The 21,236-nt window shown below is 45.0% G+C and overlaps 1 long non-coding RNA gene across 1 annotated transcript; it reads right to left on the bottom strand.

The window, feature by feature from the left end:
• Positions 1 to 7,938: 7,938 nt before the first annotated feature.
• Positions 7,939 to 21,110, bottom strand: LOC138916976 (uncharacterized). The gene is made up of 2 exons (XR_011424252.1): positions 20,446 to 21,110; positions 7,939 to 10,433 (listed from the first exon to the last, which is right to left on the bottom strand). It is a non-coding gene; the product is annotated as an uncharacterized lncRNA (long non-coding RNA).
• Between the last annotated feature and the right edge of the window lie 126 nt (positions 21,111 to 21,236).

Raw genomic sequence — 21,236 nt, 5'->3', positions numbered from 1 at the left:
AACATTTTCAAGGGCCATCCATGCTGGAGCATATATCACATTTCATTCCTTTACATGACTGAATAGTACTCCATTGTAGGAACACACTATATTTTGTTTTCCCATTCATTTGATGGACACTTGATGTGACAGTTAACTTTGTGTGTCAACTAGGCCATAGTACCCAGAAAAGACATCAAGGACCAGTATCTGCGTCTTCTTTCATTTCTTTGGGCAGTGTTCTGTAGTTTTCACTGTATAAGTCTTTTGCCTCCTTGTTTGAGATGATTCCTGAGTATTATATTCTTTTTAATGCTATTTTAAATGAATTGTTTTCTTAGTTTTCCTTTCGGGTCGTTCATTGTTAGTGTATAGAAACACAACTGATTTTGGTGTGTTGGTTTTGTATCCTCCAACTTTGCTGATTTCATTTATTCTAATAGTGTGTGTGCAATCTTTGGGGTTTTTACATATAAGGCCATGTTATCTGCAAACATAATTTTATTTCTTCCTTTCCAATTCTGATGCCTTTTATTTCTTTTTCTTGCCTAATTGCTCTGGCTAGGACTTCCAGGACTATGTTGAATTTAAGTGGTGAGAGTGGGCAGCTTTGTCTTGTTCCTGATCTTACAGGAAAAGCTCTCCGTCCTTCACCATTGAGTATGATGGTGGCTTGTCATATACGTAGATGTGGGACCTATATACGGCTTCTATTATGTTGAGGTATATTCCTTCTATTCTTAGTTGATTGAGTGTTTTTTATCAGGAAAATCAGGTGTTGAATTTTGTCAAATGATTTTGCTGCATCAATTAAGATAATCATTTGATTTTTTTTCCTTTGTTAATGTGGTATATTACCTTGATTGATTTTTGTATGTTGGGTGATCCTTGCATTCCAGGAATAAATCCTACTTTGTCATGATGTGTAATCTTTTTATTATGCTATTGGATTCAGTGTGCTAATATTTTTGCATCAATATTCGTGAGGGATATTGACCTACCGTTTTCTGTAATATCTTTATCTGACTTTGGTATCAGGGTGACGCTGGCCTCACAGACTGAGTGAGGAAGCATTCCCTCCTCTTCAAGATTGTGGAAGAGTTTGAGGATTGCTGTTAATTCTTTAAATGTTTGGTAGAATTCACTAGTGAAGCCATCTGATCCTGGGCTTGTGTTTGCTGGGAGGTTTTTGAGTCCTGATTCACTCTCCATACTAGTCGTAGGTTTATACAGATTTTCTGTTTCTTCATGAGTCAGTCTTGCTGGGTCATGTCTTTCTGGAAATTTGTCCATTTCATCTAGGTTATCCATCTTGTTGGCATTCGGTTATTCATAGAACTCTCTTATAATCCTTTTTATTTCTGTAAAATTTGCTGAAATGTCCCCTTTCTTTTCTAATTTTAGTTGTCATTGTCATTGTCTTTTTTGTTTTTTCCTTAGTCACCTAGCTGAAGGTTTGTCATCATGTTGATTTTTTTGAAGAACCAACTTGTGGCTTCATTGATTTTTTTTCTATTCTCTATCTTTTTTTTTTTATCTCTGCTATAATATTTATTCTTTTCTTCCTACTGCTAGCTTTGAGTTTAGTTTTTCTGTTTTTCCCCCTAGTTCCTTAAGGTGTAAAGTACATTGTTAATTAGAGACCTTTCTTCTTTTTCTTAATTTTTTTTGTGAGGAAGATTTGCTCTGAGCTAACATCTGTGCCAATGATCCTCTATTTTGTATGTGGGTTCCTGCCACAGCATGGCTGACAAGTGGAGTAGGTCCGCTCCTGGGATCTGAACCCACGAACCCAGGCCGCTGAAGCAGAGCCCGCAGAACTTTAACCACGCGGCCACGGGGCCGGCCCCATTTTCTTTTCTGATGTAAGCATTTACAGCTATAAACTTCCTTCTTAGCACTGCTTTCACAGTTTTGGTGTGCTGTATTTTCACTGTCATTTGTCTCAAGATATTTTCTGATTTCCCTTGTGGTGTGTTGCTTAATTTCCACATAGTTATGAATTTCCCTTCTGTTATTGATTTCTAGCTGCATTCCATGCTGGCAAGAGCAAATACTTTGTATGGTTTCAGTCTTTTTAAATTTTTTGAGACTTGTTTTATGGCCTCACATATGGTCTATTATGGAGAATGTTCCATGTGCACTTGAGGAGAATGTTCTGCTGTTGTTGGCAGGCGGGTTCTGTATATTCTGTTAGGTCCAGTTGGTCTGTAGTGTTTGCTCAAGTCCTGTTTCCTTACTGATCTTCTGGCTGGTTGTTCTAACCTATGGAGAGGCAGGTATTGACGTCTCCTACTGTTATTACAGAGCTGTCTGTTTTGCCCTTCAGTGTTTCAGTGTTTGCTGCAGTCTCTTTAGATTTATCTTTGTTGAAGTTCATTGAGTTTTTTAAATTTGTATGTCCATTTCTTTCCTCAAATTTGGGAAATTTTTGTCCTTTCTCTCCCCTTTCTCTCTCTTTCTCCTCCTGGGACTCCAATAATGCATATATTGTCTGCTTGCTGGTGTCCTAGAAGTCCCTCAGGCCCTCTTCACTTTTCTTCATTTTTTTTCTTTTTGTTTCCCTGATTCGATGATTTCAAGTGACCTGTCTTCATGTTCACGGCTTCTTTTGCCTGTTTGGGTATGCTGCTGAGCCCCTTTATTGAGTTTTTCAATTCAGTTACTGTATTTTTCAGCTCCAGAATTTCTATTTGGTCCTTATATTATATAATGAATATATATATGAATATATATCTCACTCTTTTTGATATTCTCCTTTTGTTCATAGATCATTTTCTGGATTTCCTTTAGTTCTCTGTTCACGTTTTCCTTTAGCTCTTTGAGCATATTGAAGACAGTCACTTTAAAGTCTTTTCTAATAAGTCTGCTGCCTATATTTCTTCAGGGATGGTGTCTGAAGATATATTTGGTTCCTTTGAATGGCCCATGTTTTTCTTTTTCTTTGTATGCCATGAGATCCTTTGTTGAAAATTACTCCTTTGAAAAAACAGCTGTGTCTTTCCAGTCTTTGCAGAGTGGCAGGAGGACCACTAATTAGAACACATTCTAAGACTTGTGATCGACCCAGGGTGATGGCTTAGGACTCAAGTCCTTTCTGGGCATGTGTCCTGCCTGGGCCTATTTATGTACTTTTGCTTTTCCCCATATACATGACTGATTTTAAAAAGTCTTAATTTCCCAAAGAGTCTCGCCCCAGCTTCTTCTTGGGGCCTTAGATGTTCTGTTGTATTCTTCTGCCCATACTGTCTTGTCCCAGGCATCCACAGGTCTGCACTCCACCTGCAGCTGTTAACACGTGGTGCCTGCCGCTGCCTTCCATGGCTTTTGCCAGCCCGAGATCTGAACTGCACTGTCTTTCCCTGTCTGAGCTCCACCTCAGGCGAGAAAGAAACTAGCCCCTTAGGCAGTCCACAGACAGGTCAGAACATTGCCAATGAGCTCTTCTGGCCAAGGGAGGAAACCAGGAAGTGGGCTGCTTCCTTCCAACCAGAGTTGTGCCAGGAAGGGTTGGGACAAAGGGAAGTTAAAATGCCACAAAATTTCCTACCGTTTTGAATGTTGCTTTTTTTGACTAGGCACTTACCTGGTTGCTGTACATCTTTGACTGGTTTCCAGAGGTCCTGTAGAGTTATTTTAGTCAGTCTCTAGCTGTTGTTTTTATTTTTTAAATGTTTTCACAGGGGTAATAAGGAGCTTCTTAGCCTGCCATCTTCAATCTCTGTCTCTTTTTTTTTTTTCACTTGAGGAAGATTAGCCCTGAGCTAACATCTGCTGCCAATCCTCCTCTTTTTGCTAGGAAGACTGGCCCTGAGCTAACATCCGTGCCCATCTCCCTCTACTTTATATGTGGGACACCTGCCACAGCATGGCTTGCCAAGTGGTGCCATGTCCACACCCGGGATCCAAACTGGCAAACCCTGGGCTGCCAAAGTGGAACGTGCAATCTTAACCACTGCACCATGGGGCTGGCCCCCAATTTCTGTCTTTTGATTAAAGAGTTTAATATATTTACATTTAAAATAGTTACTTATAAGGAGGGACTTGTTTCTTCCATTTTATTATTCATTTTCCGTATGCCTTATAGCTTTTTACCCCTCATTTTCTCTATCCCTTCTTTTATGTTTATTTGACTTTTTATAGTGACATATTTGATTCTCATTTCCTTTTGTGTGTATTCTATAGATATTTGCGACTGCACCTGACTATAAGGTTATAACAATCTAATGTGAATCTCTGCCAACTTAACTTCAGTAACACACAAAAACTCTGCTCCTCTCCAGCTCCATCTCCCCCTTCTGTTATTGACATCCTAAATTATATCTCTATGCACTGTGTGCCCAATAATATAGATTAGTAGCTTTTTTATGCATTTGCCTTTTAAATCCTATAGAAAATTAAAAGTGGATTTACAAACCAAAATTACAATAATACCAGCTTTTAGAATTGCCCATGTATTTACCTTTTCTGGAGATCTCGATTTCTTCTTACAGCTTCGAGTTACTGTCTAGCATCCTTTCATTTCAAACTGAAGCAGTTTCCTTAGCATTTCTTACAAGGCAGGTCTATTGGCAACAAACTCCCTGAGCTTTTATTTATCTGGGAATGTCTTAATTTCTTCCTCATTTTGCGGAACAGTTTTGCTGGATGTGGAATTCTGACAGGTTTTTTTCTTTCGCCAATTTGAATAAGTCAACCTGCTGCTTTCTGGCCTTCAAGGTTTCTGATGAGAAGTCTGCTGATAATCTTCTTGAGGATCCCTTGTATGTGACAAGTCACTTCTTTTGCTGCTTTCAAGATTCTTTGTGTCTTGGAGTGTCCTTGAGTTTATTCTACCTGGAGTTTGTTGAGCTTCTTAGATTTATAGATTCATATCTTTCATTAGGTTTTGAGAAGTTTGCAATCATCACTTCTTCATTCTTTCTGCCCCCCTCTCTCCGTTCTCCTGGGACTCCCACAATGCATGTGTCTGCTTGATAGTTTCCCCACAGGTCCCTTTTGTTCTGTATACTTTTCTTCATTCTTTGTTCTCAGTAATTTTAACTGTCCTGTGAGTTCATTGATTCTTTCTGCTGCCCACTTAAATATACTTTTGAGCTCCCCGAGGGAATTTTTCATTTCCGTTACTGCACTTTTCAGCTCCACAACTCCTTCTTGGTTCCTCTTTATGATTTCCGTCCTATTGATACTCTTACTTTGTTCAGGTATTGTTTTCCCGTCCTTGTCTGTGTCTGCCTTCAGCCCTTTCAGCAGCTTTCAGACAGCTGTTTTAAACTTTTGTCTAGTACGTCTGCTGTCTGTGCTTCCTCAGTGGTGATTTCTGTTGACTTAATTTGTTTTTTTGAATGGACCATACTTTCTGGTTTCTTTTGTATACCTTGTGACTTTTTGTTGAAAACTAGACATCTGGATCATATAATGTAAATTTCGCAATCATATTCTCCTCTGGGGAACCAGGGTTGGTTTGTCTTTTCCGACTTTTGAAGGTGCCTCTGATCAGCCTGAGGTGAAAGTTTAAGGTCTTCTCAGGTCTTTCCTGAGCCTGTGTCTCTCCCTGGGCATGAATGTGGCTTTCTAAATTCCTCAGTGTACACGGTTGCTTTTCTATTTTTTTTTCACACAAACACGTTTATCAACTCACATTTTTCATTCATCAGGACTCCTGGCACAACTTAGTTTGGTCCTCTGCTGAGGGTCTCATAAGGCTGCAATCAAGGTGTCACCAGACTGCATTCTCCTCTTAAGGTTCAACCAGGGAGGAATTCTCTCTCACCTCCTTCTGGTTGTTGGCAGAATTCATTTTCTTGCACCTTTGTGACTGCGGGTCCTGGCTTACTAGTTTTTGGCTGGAGGCCATCCTGAGACCATAGAGATTGTTCATGCAGTTGCTTCTGAATGTCCTAATCCCTAAATGTTTGTTTGGCTCTCAAAAGGGGAAAAAAGTAACAAAACAACTGAGGCTGTTCCTTTAACTCCCCTGGAAGCCACTTGAGCCAGTGTGGGGTGCGACAGTGGATGCCTGTCTCTGTGTCTGCACCTCCTCCATCGGAAGCAGCAGTCAGATCAGAACACAGAACCCAACAGCTGGAAACCCCTTGTGGCCTACCTGGGCTCTGGCACGTGGTACCAGGAACACAGGCAGGGCCGCCTCCCACAGGGCTGGGGGTGTGGGAGGGGCAGCCGCTACCACACGAAAAGCTGAAATTGACTGGAATTGACCAACACGAACCACAATTTACCAGCCAGGATTTCCCCTGGAAGTTGCCAGCGTTCCAATAGCCTCCAGAATTCCAAAATAGTTACATCAGACAGATTCTGCCCTTCCAGCTTTTGTCTAAGAGAGGATCCCTAGTGCTTCCTACCCTGCCATCTTCCTTGGCATCGCGCTGGCCATACTGTCTTTATTTCCCAGCCTGTCACAGTCACTGGACACAGGGTGTGTCTGTGGCTGGCACACACACACACAGCAGCCTTGCACTCTGCCGGCTGTGAGGGGCATGGCCCCCCAGGGTGGGAACTGAGTCTGGTTCATCAGAGCTTTTTCTGCTGTCACCGTCAGAATACTTTCAGCTCTCATCTCAAGGTTAGCACCAGGTAATTAACTGGGGCTTTAAGCAAGTCAGTGTACCTGTGTCCCACCCCTGCACTGCCTACTCTCTGGATGACTTTTTTTTTTTGAGGAAGATTAGCCCTGATCCAACATCTGCTGCCAATCCTCTTTTTGCTGAGGAAGACTGACTCTGAGCTCACATCTTTGCCCATCTTCCTCTACTTTATATGTGGGATGCCTGCCACAGCATGGCTTGCCAAGCGGTGCCAGGTCCCCACCCAGGATCCAAACCAGCGAACCCCAGGCCACCAAAGCGGAATGTGCGAACTTAACCACTGCACCACCAGGCTGGTCCCGGGATGACTTTTTTTTTAAACTCTACTCTTTTGAAACTTTCTTGTTTGCCCCTTTTCCTCCCCTCCACCAACACAGGCACTGGCTTTCCCTCAGGTAGCCACATTCACAGCTCGCTTGTCTTCCATATTTACCTGGCGACTGGAAACAGATATGTTATAGTCGTGCACCATATGACAATGCTTTGACCAATGAGGGACCACATATGCGACGGTGGTCCCATGAGATTAGTACCATGGAGCCTAGCTGCATGGTGGGCTATACCATCCAGGTGTGTGTAAGTGCACGCTATTATGTCTGCAGAATGACAAAATCACCCAACAACGCATTTCTCAGAGCATACCCCTGTCGTTAAGCGATGTGTAACTGTACGTATACAAAATGCCACAAGGCAGGATGGCATCGTTCAGAGTCGAGTCAGAACCTGAGACTGAATCCTGGCTTTGTAACTTGACCTTGGGCCTATTACCTAACCTGTGCCTCAGTTTACTCATTTGTAAATTGGAGATAACGGCAGCTTCCTCCCAGTGGCATCGTCGCCTTTAAATGTGTTCCAGGCAGACACGAAGCGCTGCATCATCACGGCTCACACTGTCCTGTCGCAACATACGTGTGAAACCACGCTCCTCCCCACGGAGGGGCCCTGCTCACCTTCCACATCTTGCTCCCCTCAGCACGCCTCGAGCACAGGGGGCCAGCTGCTGCTCTTCCCCCATCCGGCCAGGAGCCGTCCTGAGAACCAGGAGCGGCCTTGGCTGCAAAACGGCAGTTGGCAGCGCCCGGAAGTTCAGGGGACCTGGCTGAGGGCGCCCTGCGGCCCGGCGCGCTGGGCGGGCACTTTTCAGACACAGTCTCCAACCATCTTCTGGGGCTCTGGGCAAAGACAGGCCCTAGTTGACCTCCCGGGAGACGGGGCAGGATTAGGAGGAGCTGGGAGAATCCTGAGTTGGAATCCGGCTGCACAGTCCACGGCCGGGTGACACTTGGGGATTACTTAACTCCTGAGCCTCGATTCCCTTAACGTAAAATTAGATTAAAATAAAACGATCCGTTGATACACACAGCAACACAGATGATTCTCAAAGATGTTGACAAAGGAATCAGACAAAGTGACATCATGTCTGAACAGTCCTACCCTCCGATGGCCGGGAAGGGCCCAAGGGAGCCTTCCGGGGCCCTGGAAATGCGTGGTGCCTTGGTCTGGGTGGTGGTAAATGAGTGAATACAGATATAAACCATCAGCAAGTTGCTCCCCAGGTGAAACAGACGCAGAGCCCACGCTCAAAGCTGCAGCCACAGCCCGAGAGGAAAGACCACCCAAGGGACGTCTGCCGTCTCCTGCCCCACGTTCCACGGGAGGGCTGGGACCCCAGCTCCCAACGCCTGCCCAGTGCCTCGCACTGCCTCACACCCTGGGCAGCGCTGAGTGACTCGGGGGAGCCTGTGCACCCCCATGTTGTCTGTTAGTCTCCCCCCGCCCCCCCATTCTCTGATTATGAAAAGATTCTGTTTTCCGCATGGGCCGGGCAAGCTCTCCAGCTGTGGCTCTCTGTCTGCTCCCCTCGCCCCAGCCCTTCCCTGTGCTGAGCCCCCAGCTACCATTCCCGAGGCTCGCTCTCTGGCCCCTAGTGTCCTCTGAGCTAGGCGCAGGGAGGGAGGGGTAGGCCAGACACAGGGCAGGCCAAGCACCCGCATGTCCCCCCTCTGGCTGGGCTCCCCTCTCCCATTTTTGCCCCCTCTTCCACTCACCACATAGCAGTCGCAGGCGGCCGGTGGGAAGGCCACTGCGGGGCGTGTACTCCCTTCCCCTGGGTGGAGGGACGCCTGGGGCAGACAGGCACGGGGCGTGCGGGACCAGCCTGCAAGGCCAGTCCTGCAGCTTGGCCGGGAAGCCCAGCTGACCTCGGGTGACCTGCAGAGACTTGTTAACCACATGGAGCTGCCACTGGAGCCAGCCAGCTGGGGACCCCAGGACCACCTCCCCCTGGGCTCAGAGCCCCCAGCCCTCCTGGCCCCAGGAGGAGTGCTCCACCCCCAGGATCCCCATTCTGACATCAGTGTCCTGAAGGGCTTCTGACCTGAGCGTGGCACTGGCTGCAGGAAGGGTTTGGGATTGTCTCCTTGCTCACAGTTGGACCACACATTCCCGAAACGTGGGCACTGAAAGTCCCGCTGGCTTTGGAGGGGAGGGTAGTGAGGGAAGTTGAGTCACTGTGCAGGATCCTCCATGACCCCTCCCACCACTGTCCCCACAATTCCTCAAAGCCAGCCAGACCCGCACCGGGAAGAACCTGTGAGGAGGGGGTTTGCTGTGACCTCTGCAGGGTGGACGAGGCCTCAGGGCACAGAGTGACTCAAGGAAAGGAAGAGCGCTGACCAGCACTGGGGCCTGCTCCCCTGCCCCCAGGGGTCACGGTGGGTCTAGACATCCGTGTCCTTAGCTCTTGGGTGTTGGGGGGGGCCAGTGATCCGAACCCCAAGAACTACCTCTGGCCCCAGTGGCCCTGTCCACCAGTCCTGGGGGCCACGGGACAGGAGCCTCACCCAGGGGAGGACAGGCGGGAACGCCTCTGACTGTCCTCGTGCTGTGGGCCCCAGGTGCCTGCTGATGGCTGCAGTGCTGGACGTCGTGCCAAGTGGTGACACTGCTGCAGGGGACCTGAGACCAGGCTCTGCGCCCACGAGTTGCTGGTGACAATCCGTGATGGCGGCAGGGTCATACACGATCTGTCATCGTGAAAAGGCTGCTTTGTGCAGACCAGACAAGGAGCTGCCAGCGGTGGCGGCCCTACTGGGGACAGGTGGCATGCACCCGAGCTTGACACAAAAAGAATCTGGAGGCCTTGGGACAACGTTAATGGAAGCCAGACTGGAAGAAAAATGAACTAAATCTGGAGGCCATTAATAAAGACCCGGAAAGCCCCACTCTTGACTCAGGCTTAACGTCGAGAGTTTTACAAATGAACTAAGCAAAGAGAACGCGAAACCTAAGGAAAGAGCTGAGCTGACGGCTGATGTAAGGAAATGGCTCCCTCTGTAGGCGATGCCTTGAAGCACAGCCCGTGTCAAGGAACCACAACTGAAATAGCCTCCGGAATCCACCGGAAGCACGAAGGACAACTCCAGGTAGCACTGCAAATGCCCTGGGGCACAATCCTCAGCTCCAGTGAAGCTTACAGCCCTTCTCAGGAGAGGCCAAGGACGGGGCAGGACAGTGGATCAGCACAGGGAACGGAGCGAAGTGTCAGACAAGCCTGGGGGACACAGGGGCTGCACGCTGGGTGACACCAGAGGCTTGGCCTAGCGTCGGGGTCCGTCCTGCTGTAGGTGAGACGCGGCCAAGCCTCACCCAGCTCAGCTGCCCCTGGGCCAGTCCTGCGGCTCGGCCCACGTCGTGGAGGAGACATGGCCAGGGGGAGCCGGCCCTGGATGCGATGCTCCCTTGGGAAATGGAGATCCCTCCGAAGGCGAGTTGGAAGGATTTTTGAAGAAACGGACTGAGGTGGCTGAGGTTTGAAAACACCGGAAGAAAGATGGAACCAGATGTATGCTGAAGTAGCAAAAAAAGATAAAAATCATCAGTGCCCTTAAAGATCACATTAAAAACTCCAAATAGGGAACATTTCACCACAGTTTGAAAAAATACACATTCTTCTGTTTAATAAAAATGAAACAGCATTTCATTTTTATTTATTTTTTTAATTTATTTTTTTTTTTTGAGGAAGATTAGCCCTGAGCTAACTGCTGCCAATCCTCCTCTTTTTGCTGAGGAAGACTTGCCCTGAGCTAACATCCATGCCCATCTTCCTCTACTTTATACGTGGGATGCCTGCCACAGCATGGCCTGCCAAGCAGTGCCATGTCCGCACCTGGGATCTGAACCAGTGAACCCCGGGCCACCGAAGCAGAACGTGCGAACTTAGCTGCTGCGCCACTGGGCCGGTCCCTATAGATGCATTTCAAATCGTTATGTTGCACACCTTGGACTAATACCCTGCTGTAAGTCAATCATATCTCAGTAAAACTGGAAAAAATAAAATTCACAAACATAAAAAAGTTAAAAGTTAGAAATCATTTAGAAATGTATCAATGATAATTCACACATGAAAGTTATAGGACCTTCTGTGTCTGCGCTCGGCATTTACCCGAAGGGATGGAGGACTCTGAGTCATTCTTGCAGCTGTCCGGGCATCAGGTTCTAATTCCTGAGTCAGGGAGCTTCTTTATCTGAGGGAAAGAATCTTTATTTATCGGTGACTCCCGAGCACGTAACTAAGAAAGCTTGTGCCAGGAATAGGACCTGGATATTATCAATTTCCTATTTCCCTTTATGACTCTACAATGAAAAAAAAGACAACACAGTGACAAATGAAAGGAAGTCGGGCCAGCAGGAACTGCACTGAGATAAAGAAATGAATTTCTACCGAATATTCAGTCAAGAATGAATTCCCTGTGAAAAGAGAGGAGAATCTTTCTGAAGCAACTTGAAAGAGCCGACATGCGTGTGAAGAGCTGGGACCCGGTAAAGAGGCCAAAACTCTTCCAGAAACATCAGAAATCCCTAATGGCCAATTCTCAAGGCCAGCTCATTTCCCACGAGAGAAACACTCGCAGCAATTTAGGAAAAGAAAACGCAGACTTCAGAGAAAAATGACTCAGAAGGGATGCCAGGTTTAACATATGTCCCCGATGTTTCAGGCAAAGCATCTGGCAGAGGCCCAGGAGGCCCGTCAGGGAAGCTTCTGGAACCAGATTCCTGAGGAAGAAGGAACGTGGAGCTGTGATGGTGCAGGGAGCCAGGGTGCGACCCACGTCCCGCACAGCCCCAGGCCCTCTGGAGAGGGACCCTCCACTGGCTGTGTCCATCTTCCTGATGGCCAGGCAGAGCCCAGACACCGGGCCACTCACCTGCCCAGAACCACTGACTCTGGTCCTCCCCTCAGACTCAGATGTTGCCAAGAGGTCCCAGGACCCAATCCTGGCACCACCTGTCCTCCCCTTTATTCAGGAAAATGAGGATGACGCCCCCCTGGAATTCTCTCCTCCAGTGGTCTTTGTTGGCCCAACACATACTCCACTATCAACAGAAATGTCTACACCAGGTGCCAGATTCCACCTTCTGTCTACACAGCCTGAGGCAGTCATTTGCCAAAGTGCCAGTTGGAAGATCCAGAATGTCAGCTAGACACCTTCATCTCTGTACTAATTTTTTTTCTCTTTTAGCTTTTAGTTCAGAGATTATACGGTGGTTTAAATTAGAATGTTGACAGAATTATTCTTAGAATAATGATTAACAATTGAAGAATATTTAAATATGAATCTTATAATTGCTGCCACTTCATTCTATTTGTAGGTAGTATTAACACAGAATTTTTGTTGTTGACAAGTCCGCTGAAATAATCCATAAACACAGCACTAATTTTTTGTCTTTCTTCTAAAATAATTTTGACCGTTTTCTCTTTTTGGTTTTATTGCTGTTAAGTGATTACACAATAGTTCGAACGAAAGCTTCGTAACACTCGAATTCTTAGGATACGATTTATAAATGTACATTATAAAAATGTGAATCGCATCACAAATTTATTTCTATCTTATTTGGCTTCTGGCTAGTATAAAAGTAGTACTTTTGTTCTGCTACTTAACAAGTTTCTTCTACTGGCCCAGAAACAGAGCAATTTCTTGTCTCTCCTCTAAGGCAATGTAGAATGTTCTCTCATTTAGTTTCACTGATGTAGTCAAGTGACTAAGTGCTCAAATGGAAACCTGACAACAGTTACAATCCTTTGGGGCTTACTTTAAAATTGCACTTTATTGAAAAGTGAATTTCATGAGTAACAGTTTCCTCTTTTGCTGTGTCTGGACAATGTGAGGGTGGGAGGACAGACTTCCGGTTGGTGCCATGTCACTCACGACATGACCTGGACTGAGTGTACCTGAGGATCTCAGAGTTCATGTCTGTGAACTAAAGGCTGGATTTAGTCTAGTTTTTAAGACTAATGTGTTTACATAAATGATTTTTCATTTACAATTTAAAAAATTTACACTTTTTAAAATTATAGCTCAATAAAACATAAAAATAAATTTGAATGAAATGCCTAGAGTGTGACATCAGCAGGATGGCGGACTGGGGAGCTCCAGGTCCTCATCCCCATGGAACATGAAGCAAACAACTAAAGACTGGCTAAAATAACTTTCCAGGAGCTCTGGGAATCAAACATTGACAGCAATCAGGCAAACACCCAATCAAGAAAAAGCTACATTCAGAACCGTAGGAAATTTCAAGGTGTTTTCACTTACCCTCCCTGTGGCAGAGCACAGCATGCTTTGGGGGAAGTGGCAGCCTGGTCCCAGATCCCTCTCACAAACGGGAGAGAGCAAAGCAGCTCGAATTTGCAACGTCCTAACCTGTCAGGGGCTGCCTGAGGGACCGGTCTCTGTGTTGCCGCACTTGGAGCTCAAACAGCCAAAAGCAGCACAGCTTGAGTCTCAGAGGAGAGGGGGCTGTGAGAGGCTGCAGGCACGGCTTGTGAAAACTGCAAGGGGGTCACCTGCAGACACCTGGGGCAGGAAGACAATAGGACATCTGAGGCCCCAAGAAGACAGGGGTGACACTCTTAGGAAAGTTAAGACATTTAAAAGCAGCTGTGTATACGGGGGAATTAGACTAAAGCACACATGCAGGGGACATGCCCAGAAAATGTCTGAGAAGACCTTAAGCTTCACACTGGGCAGATCAGCAAAGGTTGTCTTCTGCACGGAGCCAGTCTGCAGAAGGGGATGGGTGGCTGTTTTTTCAAATGCTCAATTTTCAACAAAAGATCACAAGGCATAAAAAGAAACAAGAAAACATGGTTCACACAAAGGAAAAAAGCAAATCTCCAGAAACCATGAAACATCAGCGTCAGGCTTATCAGACAAAGACTTTAAGACAACTGTCCTAAATATGCTCAAAGAGCTAAGGGAAGACATGGACAAAGAACTAACGGAAATCAGGGAAATGGTATATGAACAAAAGGAGAATATCAGCAAAGAGAGAAATTATATGAAAAAAGAAAGAGAACCAAATAGAAATTCTGGAGATGGAAACTACAGTAAGTGAATTGAAAAGTTCCCTAGAAGGTTCAACAGCAGACCTGAACAGGCAGAAGAAGGAATCAGTGAACTTGAAGACAGGTCATTTGAGGGGCCAGCCCGGTCGTGCAGCGGTTAAGTTCACACGTTCTGCTTCGGCGGCCCGGGGTTCGCCAGTTCGGATCCTGGGTGCGGACCTATGCACCGCTTGTCAATCTATGCTGTGGCAGGCATCCCACATATAAAGTAGAGGAAGATGGGCACAAATGTTAGCTCAGGGCCAGTCTTCCTCAGCAAAAAGAGGAGGATTGGCAGCAGATGTTAGCTCAGGGCTAATCTTCCTCCAAAAAAAAAAAAAATTACATATTAAGAAAAAAAAGACAGGTCATTTGAAATCACTGAATCAGAGGAGAGAAAAGAAAAAAGAATGAAGAAAAGCGAAGAAAGACTAAGGGACTTATGGGACACCATCAAGTGGACCAAAACATGCATTACGAGAATCCCAGAAGGAAAAGAGAGGGAAAAAAAAGGAACGGAGAGATTATTTGAAGAAATAATAGCTGAAAACTTCTCAGAAGGAAAAACATGGATCCATAAACCCAAGAGGCTCAAGGACTGCAAGTAGGATAAACACCAAAGACACATACTGACACACATTATAATTAAACTGTCTAAAGCCAAAGACAAAATCTTTAAAGCAGCAAGAAAAGGATTCCGCACGTATAGGGATCCTGAATAAGATTACCAGCAGAAACCTTGGAGACTGGAAGGCAGTGGCATAATTAAAGTGCTGAAAGAAAAAAAGCCCGTCAACCAAGTTTTCTATAGCTGACAAAATCGCCCTTCAAAAAAGAAGAAGAAATTCAGACGTTTCCAGATAAATGAAAGCTGGAGGAATTCCTTACCACTAGACGTGCCTTACGAGGAATGCTTAAAGGTAGGTGTTCAGGTTGAAATGAAAGGATGCTAGAGAGTAACCCAAAACCACATGAAAGGATAAAGTTCTCCAGCAAAGGTAAATACATGGACAAATATTGTAATTTTGTTCTGTAACTCCACTTTTAATTTTCTACATGATTTAAAAGCCAAGTGCATAAAACATATAAATCTATGTTCATGGGCACCTAACGTATAAGGTTGTAATCTGAGACACAGTAACAAACTGGGGGGTGGGCAGAGCCGTAAAGGAGGAGAGTTTTCATATGTGATTGAAGTTAAGTTGGTATTAATTCCAATTAGATTCTTATAACTTTAGGATGTTAAGTGTAATCCCCGTGGGCACCGCAAAGAAAATATATGTAGAATATACCTGAAAGTAAATGAAGGAAATCAAAATGTCACTACAAAAAAAATCAAATGAACACAAAGGAAGGCAGTAACAGATCAAATGAAGGGCAAAAACCTCGAAGACATAGAGAAGAAATAACAAAATGGCAAAAGTCAGTCCTTCTCTACCAGTAGTTCGTTTAAATGTAAATAGATCAAACTCCATAACCAAAGAAATAGACTGGCAGAATGGATTAAAAAACAGGATCTAACTATATGCCGTCTACAAGAGACTCACGTTAATCTAAGAACACACATAGGTGGAAAGTGAAAGGACAGAAAAAGATTCCGTGTAAATAGTAATGAAAAGGGAGCAGGGGTAACTATACTAATGTAAGACAAAACAGACTTTTTTTTCTCTCTCTCTTTTTTTTTTCCTGAGGAAGATTAGCCCTGAGCTAACATCTGCCAATCCTCCTCTTTTTGCTGAGGAAGACTGGCCCTGAGCTGACATCTGTGCCCATCTTCCTCTACTTTATATGTGGGACGCCTGCCACAGCATGGCTTGCCATGCGGTGCCATGTCCGCACCCGGGATCTGAACTGGTGAACCCCGGGCTGCCGAAGCGGAACGTGCGCACTTAATTGCTGCACCACTGGGCCGGTCCCAGACAAAATAGACTTTAAGACAAAATCTACTAAAGAGACAAAGAAGGGCATTATATAATGATAAAAAGGTCAATTTACCAGGAAGATAGAACAACTATAAACATACATGTGCCAAATATCAGAGCTCCTAAATACATGCAGTGACCATTGACAGAATTGAAAGGAGAAGCAGACAGCCCTACAAGAATAGCAGGAGACTGCAGTGCTCCACTTTCAATAGGAACAGAGCCACCAGACCAAAGATCAAGAAGGAAACAGGGTGCCTGAACAACACTATAAGCCAACTGGACCTGACAGGCCCATCCAGAACCCTCTACCCAACATGGCCTCATATATAGAAAAACCTAAGAAAATGCATGCAAAAAACTGTTAGAACTACAAAACGAATATATACCACATTCCTAAGGGGCCTTTTTAAGCATTTTTATCGAATTACCCCCTCAAAAAGGGAACAATATCATTCCTGTTAAGAAATCATGGTCTAGGGGGCTGGCCCCATGGCCAAGTGGTTAAGTTCACCGGCTCTGCTTCAGCAGAAGCAGCCCAGGGTTTCACCGGTTCGGATCCTGGGCACAGACATGGCACCGCTCATCAGGCCACGCTGAGGCGGCGTCCCACATGCCACAACTAGAGGGATCCACAACTAAAAATACACAACTATGTACTAGGGGGCTTTGGGAGAAAAAGGAAAAATAAAATCTTAAAAAAAAAAAAAAAGCAAGCATGATCTAGCACAAGAATAATAATAGTGTATTGTGGAGTAAATAACATACGTAGAGATAAGATATATGACATTAACAGCACAAAGGATGGGAGGGGAGAAATTTGAGTTACTGTTTGCTGTAAGATTCTTAGATCATAGGTGAGGTGGTATAATATCATTTGAAGGTGGACTCATAAGTTCGAAATGAATAAAGTAACGCTAGATAATTCACTAAAAAGAATGCACATGTTATCCAGAAATAGATAAAAAGGATCACAGAGCATCACCAGGTTTTATCACACACAAATATTTTATCACGCCACATTCATAAGGCGTAGGAGTTAAAATAATACTGAACCATATTTGGCAGCATTTTATTAAAGATTTTTCTTTAATATGTAGACATGATATAGGTCCATACTTTTTCTTAAAGCTCATTAAATTTTAGAATTAAATATAAGCTAAAGATGAAAAGTATCTCACACTATTCTAAGGAGTCCCATATGACCATGAGATGCTTAGACTCGTATTTCCCAAACTTTTCTGTGTTACAGACCAATAATATACTGACCTGATTGTATAGCCTGGTATATAGTTATTAATTTTTCACTTTGCCAAGAATGACATTAAAAAAATTAATAGCAGTCATCTGTATTACTAGCTTTTCATTTAAAAAGGACATTTTAACATCAAAACTTTTCACAATAAAAGACTATCGTTTTGATTGTCCTTTACGAAAACCTCCCTTTGGTGCATCGACTTTTCTCATTTTTCTCCTGATGGGTGAAAACTTCAGCACCAGCTCCCAGTGCTTCGTGATCCAATGTTTGCTACCCCTGGTTTTCACCCTCTTCCCCCCATTAGCTCGTTCATCAGCCAGAGGGGGGCCGAGTGTCCCTCAAAATACCCTTTGCCCTCCTGAAGCGCCCACTACCCCTGCAGTTGGTCTCCTTGTCCCCCCATCTTCCAGGTTTCTTGAACCCCACCTTTTCCATGAGACCCAACTCTATCCTTTATCTCCCACAATCCTCTTTTCAAGTGAAGCGTTTCTGAGAGCCCTTAGTTCTTACCTTTGCTTCAAGAAACCAAACTGAGGCCTATCTTTTCACACTTTTTTTAATCATGTTTTTCCAACAAGTAAAATGGTTTTCTCCCTAAGAAAATTTCTGCTGACACTATTTTAAAGTAAATGGTTTACGTCCTGATGAAAACAAACACGCAAAAAACTGTTAGAACTAAAAAACGAATTCAGCAAAGTTGCAGGATACAAAATCCACAGGCAAAAATCAGTTGTGTTTCTATCTGCCAACGATGAACAGCCTGAAAAGGAAATTAAGGAAACAATTCTATCTACAGTAGCCTCAAAAACAATAAAATAGGAAGCAATTTAACTGAGAAAATAAAAGACTTGTACACTGAAAACTATAAAACTATGAAATGAAAGAAATTGATGGGGCCGGCTCCGTGGTTGCGTGGTTAAGTTCGCGTGCTCCGCTGCGGCGGCCCAGGGTTCGGATCCTGGGCGCGGACATGGCGCCGCTCGTCAGGCCACGTTGAGGCGGCGTCCCACATCCCACAACTAAGATATACAACTGTGTATGGGGGGGGGTTGTTGGGGAGATAAAGCAGAAAAAAAAAAAAGATTGGCAACAGTTGTTAGCCCAGGTGCCGATCTTTAAAAAAAAAAAAAAAAGAAATTGAAAGAGACAAAAAATAAACGAGAAGACATTCCGGATTCATGGATTGAAAGACTTAATATCGTTAAGACCTCATTACTACCCAAAATCATCTACAGATTCAACACGACCCCTATAAAAGTCTCAACAACGCTCTTGCAGAAATAGAAAAATCCACTTAAAACTCATATGGACTCTCAGGGACCTCCAATTAGCCAAAACAACCTTGAAAAAGAACACCGTTGGAGGTCTCACACTTCCTGATTTCAAAACTTTCTACAAATCTACAGCAATAAGCATGGTGTGGTTGTCAGAAAGACAGACATAGACATCAATGGAACAGAATAGAGAACCCATAAATAAACCCCCTCACATGTGGCGGCCAAATGATTTTTGACAAGGGTGCCAAGACCACTCAATGGGGAAAGGATAGTTTTTCAACAAATGGTGCTTGGGGAACTGAATAGCCACGTGCAAAAGAAGGAAATCAAACCCTTAAGAAAATAAACCATAACAAAAATCACTCAAAATGGATCAAAGACAAACAGAAGGACTAAAACTACAAAACTCTCAGAAGAAACACAGGGGCAAAGCTTCCCGACTTTGGACTGGGCACTGATTCCTTGCGTATGACACCAAAAAGCTCAGGTAACAAAGGAGAAACTAGATAAATTGGACTACATCAAAATTTAAAACTTGTCCAAGAAAGGACACTTGCAACAGAATGAAAGGGCGACCCCCCAAAATGGGAGAAAATATCTGCAAATCATATATGTCATGAGGAGTTAATATCCAGAACATAGAAAGAACACCCACAACTTAAAAAAATAACTCAATTAAAAAATGGGGAACATTTCTCCAAAGAAGATACGCAAATGGTCAATTAGCTCATGCAAAGATGCTCAGTTTCACTCATTATGGGGGAAATGCAAACAAAACCACAATGGGTAGATACCACTTTGCACACATTAAGATGATTATTCTCAAAAAACAAGTGCTTTTATCAGAAAACAAGTGTTGGCAAGGATGTGGAGAAACTGAAAGCCTTATGCACTGCAGGTGGGGACATAAAATGGCATGGCTGCTGTGGAAAACTGTATGGCAGTTTCTTTTTTTTTCAAGATTGTTGCTGAGCTAACATCTGTGCCAATCTTCCTCTATTTTAGGTGGGCTGCTGTCACAGCATGGCTTGATAAGCGGTGTTAGGTCCACCCCTGGGATCTGAACCTGTGAACCCCAGGCTGCCGAAGAGGAGCACGTGAACCCAACCACTACTCTACTAGGCCGGCCCCCAAGTATGGAGCTTCTTCAGAAAATTAAAAATAGAATAAAAATTGCTGGATCCAGCAATTCCACTTCTTTTTTGTGTATAAACCAACAAGAAATGAAAGTTGAGTCTAACAGACATTTGCGCACCCATGTTCATAGGAGCATTATTCACAATAGCCAAAAGATGGAAGCAACCCAAGTGTCTATAGATGGGTGAATGCATAAACAAAATATGGTATATATATGCAATGGAATATTATTCAGCCTTAAAAAGGAAGGAAATTCGGGGCCAGCCCAGTGGTGCAGCGGTTAGGTTCACATGTTCTGATTCAGTGGCCCGGGGCTCACCAGTTCGGATCCTGGGTGCGGACATGGCACTGCATGGCAAGCCATGCTGTGGTAGGCGTCCCACGTATAAAGTAGAGGAAGATGGGCATGGATGTTAGCTCAGGGCCAGTCTTCCTCAGCAAAAAGAGGAGGATTGGCAGCTGTTAGCTCAGGGCTAATCTTCCTCAAAAAAAAAAAAAGGAAGGATGTTCTGTCACATGCTACAACATGGACGGACCTTGAGGGTATTATGCGAAGTGAAAGAAGCCACTCCCAAAAGGACAAAGACTGTGTGATTCCACTTACAACTTACACGAGAGCCCTAGAGTGGGCAAACTGAGAGACAGAAGGGAGAAGGGCATTTGCCTGGGTCTGGGGGAGCGAGGAATGAGTAGCGTTTAATGGGGACACAGTTTCTGTTCGTGACGATGAAAAACGTTCTGAAGACAGACAGTGACGATGGTTAGACGACGACGTGAATGCACTTAATACCCCTGAACCGTACACTTAAAAATGGTTAAAATGGTAAATTTTGTTACGTATGTTTTACCACAAGAAGAAAATAAACTTCACAGTACTTACCTTGAAATAGCGTTTGGAGATTCGGGGCATATACCGCGTGTGGCCCCATAAAGGAGCCCTTTCTCTGAGCTTCCTCGGCTCTGGAGGGCCCAGCGCCTGGTGATGTCACATCGGGGTGAGGAAGCCGAGGCTGAGGGTCACGGAGGCGCGGGCTCAGCTCTCCGACTCAGGTCCTTGATCTTTCCACTTGCAGATGGAGCTCCGAAGAGGCTGGATCTCCCCCGGGGCCTCTCTCCTGCCTGGCTGTTCAAGGCTGGTTTTCCTGGACACCAGGATCGGGAGTGTGGGTGAGCCCGGCGTGAACCCCGGCCCTTCCTTCGTGGAACCAGTACACCGACTCCGGACGCCAACCATCCAGGCTGAGCAACACGTTCCTTTCCCGACACCAGCCACACGCCTCTGCAACCACCGCGCACCACGCCGACCTGCCAAGAGCACGAAGGCAACTTCAGGCTTCTGTTCTGAACGACTCGTGACCCCAGGCTTGCGAGGCCTTGTCACACACAGCGCCAGGACTGTCAGAGGGGCGCCCTCCACACTCCGGCCTGTCGGCTGCATGACAACACCCATTAGCTGCCAGTCTGCAATCACCTGCCATTTAGGTACATGGCTCCTGTCCTTCCAGAATCCAAGGCACTTTTTCACAAAGACAGCCCTCTAAGAAATAGAATAACTTACAATTAGCTCCAAAGAAAGAACAGAAGGTTCCAGTCAGCTGGACAAAGCCTGGCCCTGGCCTCCAGCACGGTTTGTGGACACACTGGAGTCATAGGATTCCATCTGCTTCTCCA

Source organism: Equus caballus, chromosome 13 (assembly GCF_041296265.1).
Source record: "Equus caballus isolate H_3958 breed thoroughbred chromosome 13, TB-T2T, whole genome shotgun sequence".
NCBI classification, from domain to species: Eukaryota; Metazoa; Chordata; class Mammalia; order Perissodactyla; family Equidae; genus Equus; species Equus caballus.
Note: the sequence above shows the minus strand (reverse complement) of the source record. Positions and strands in the feature narration are given on the sequence as shown.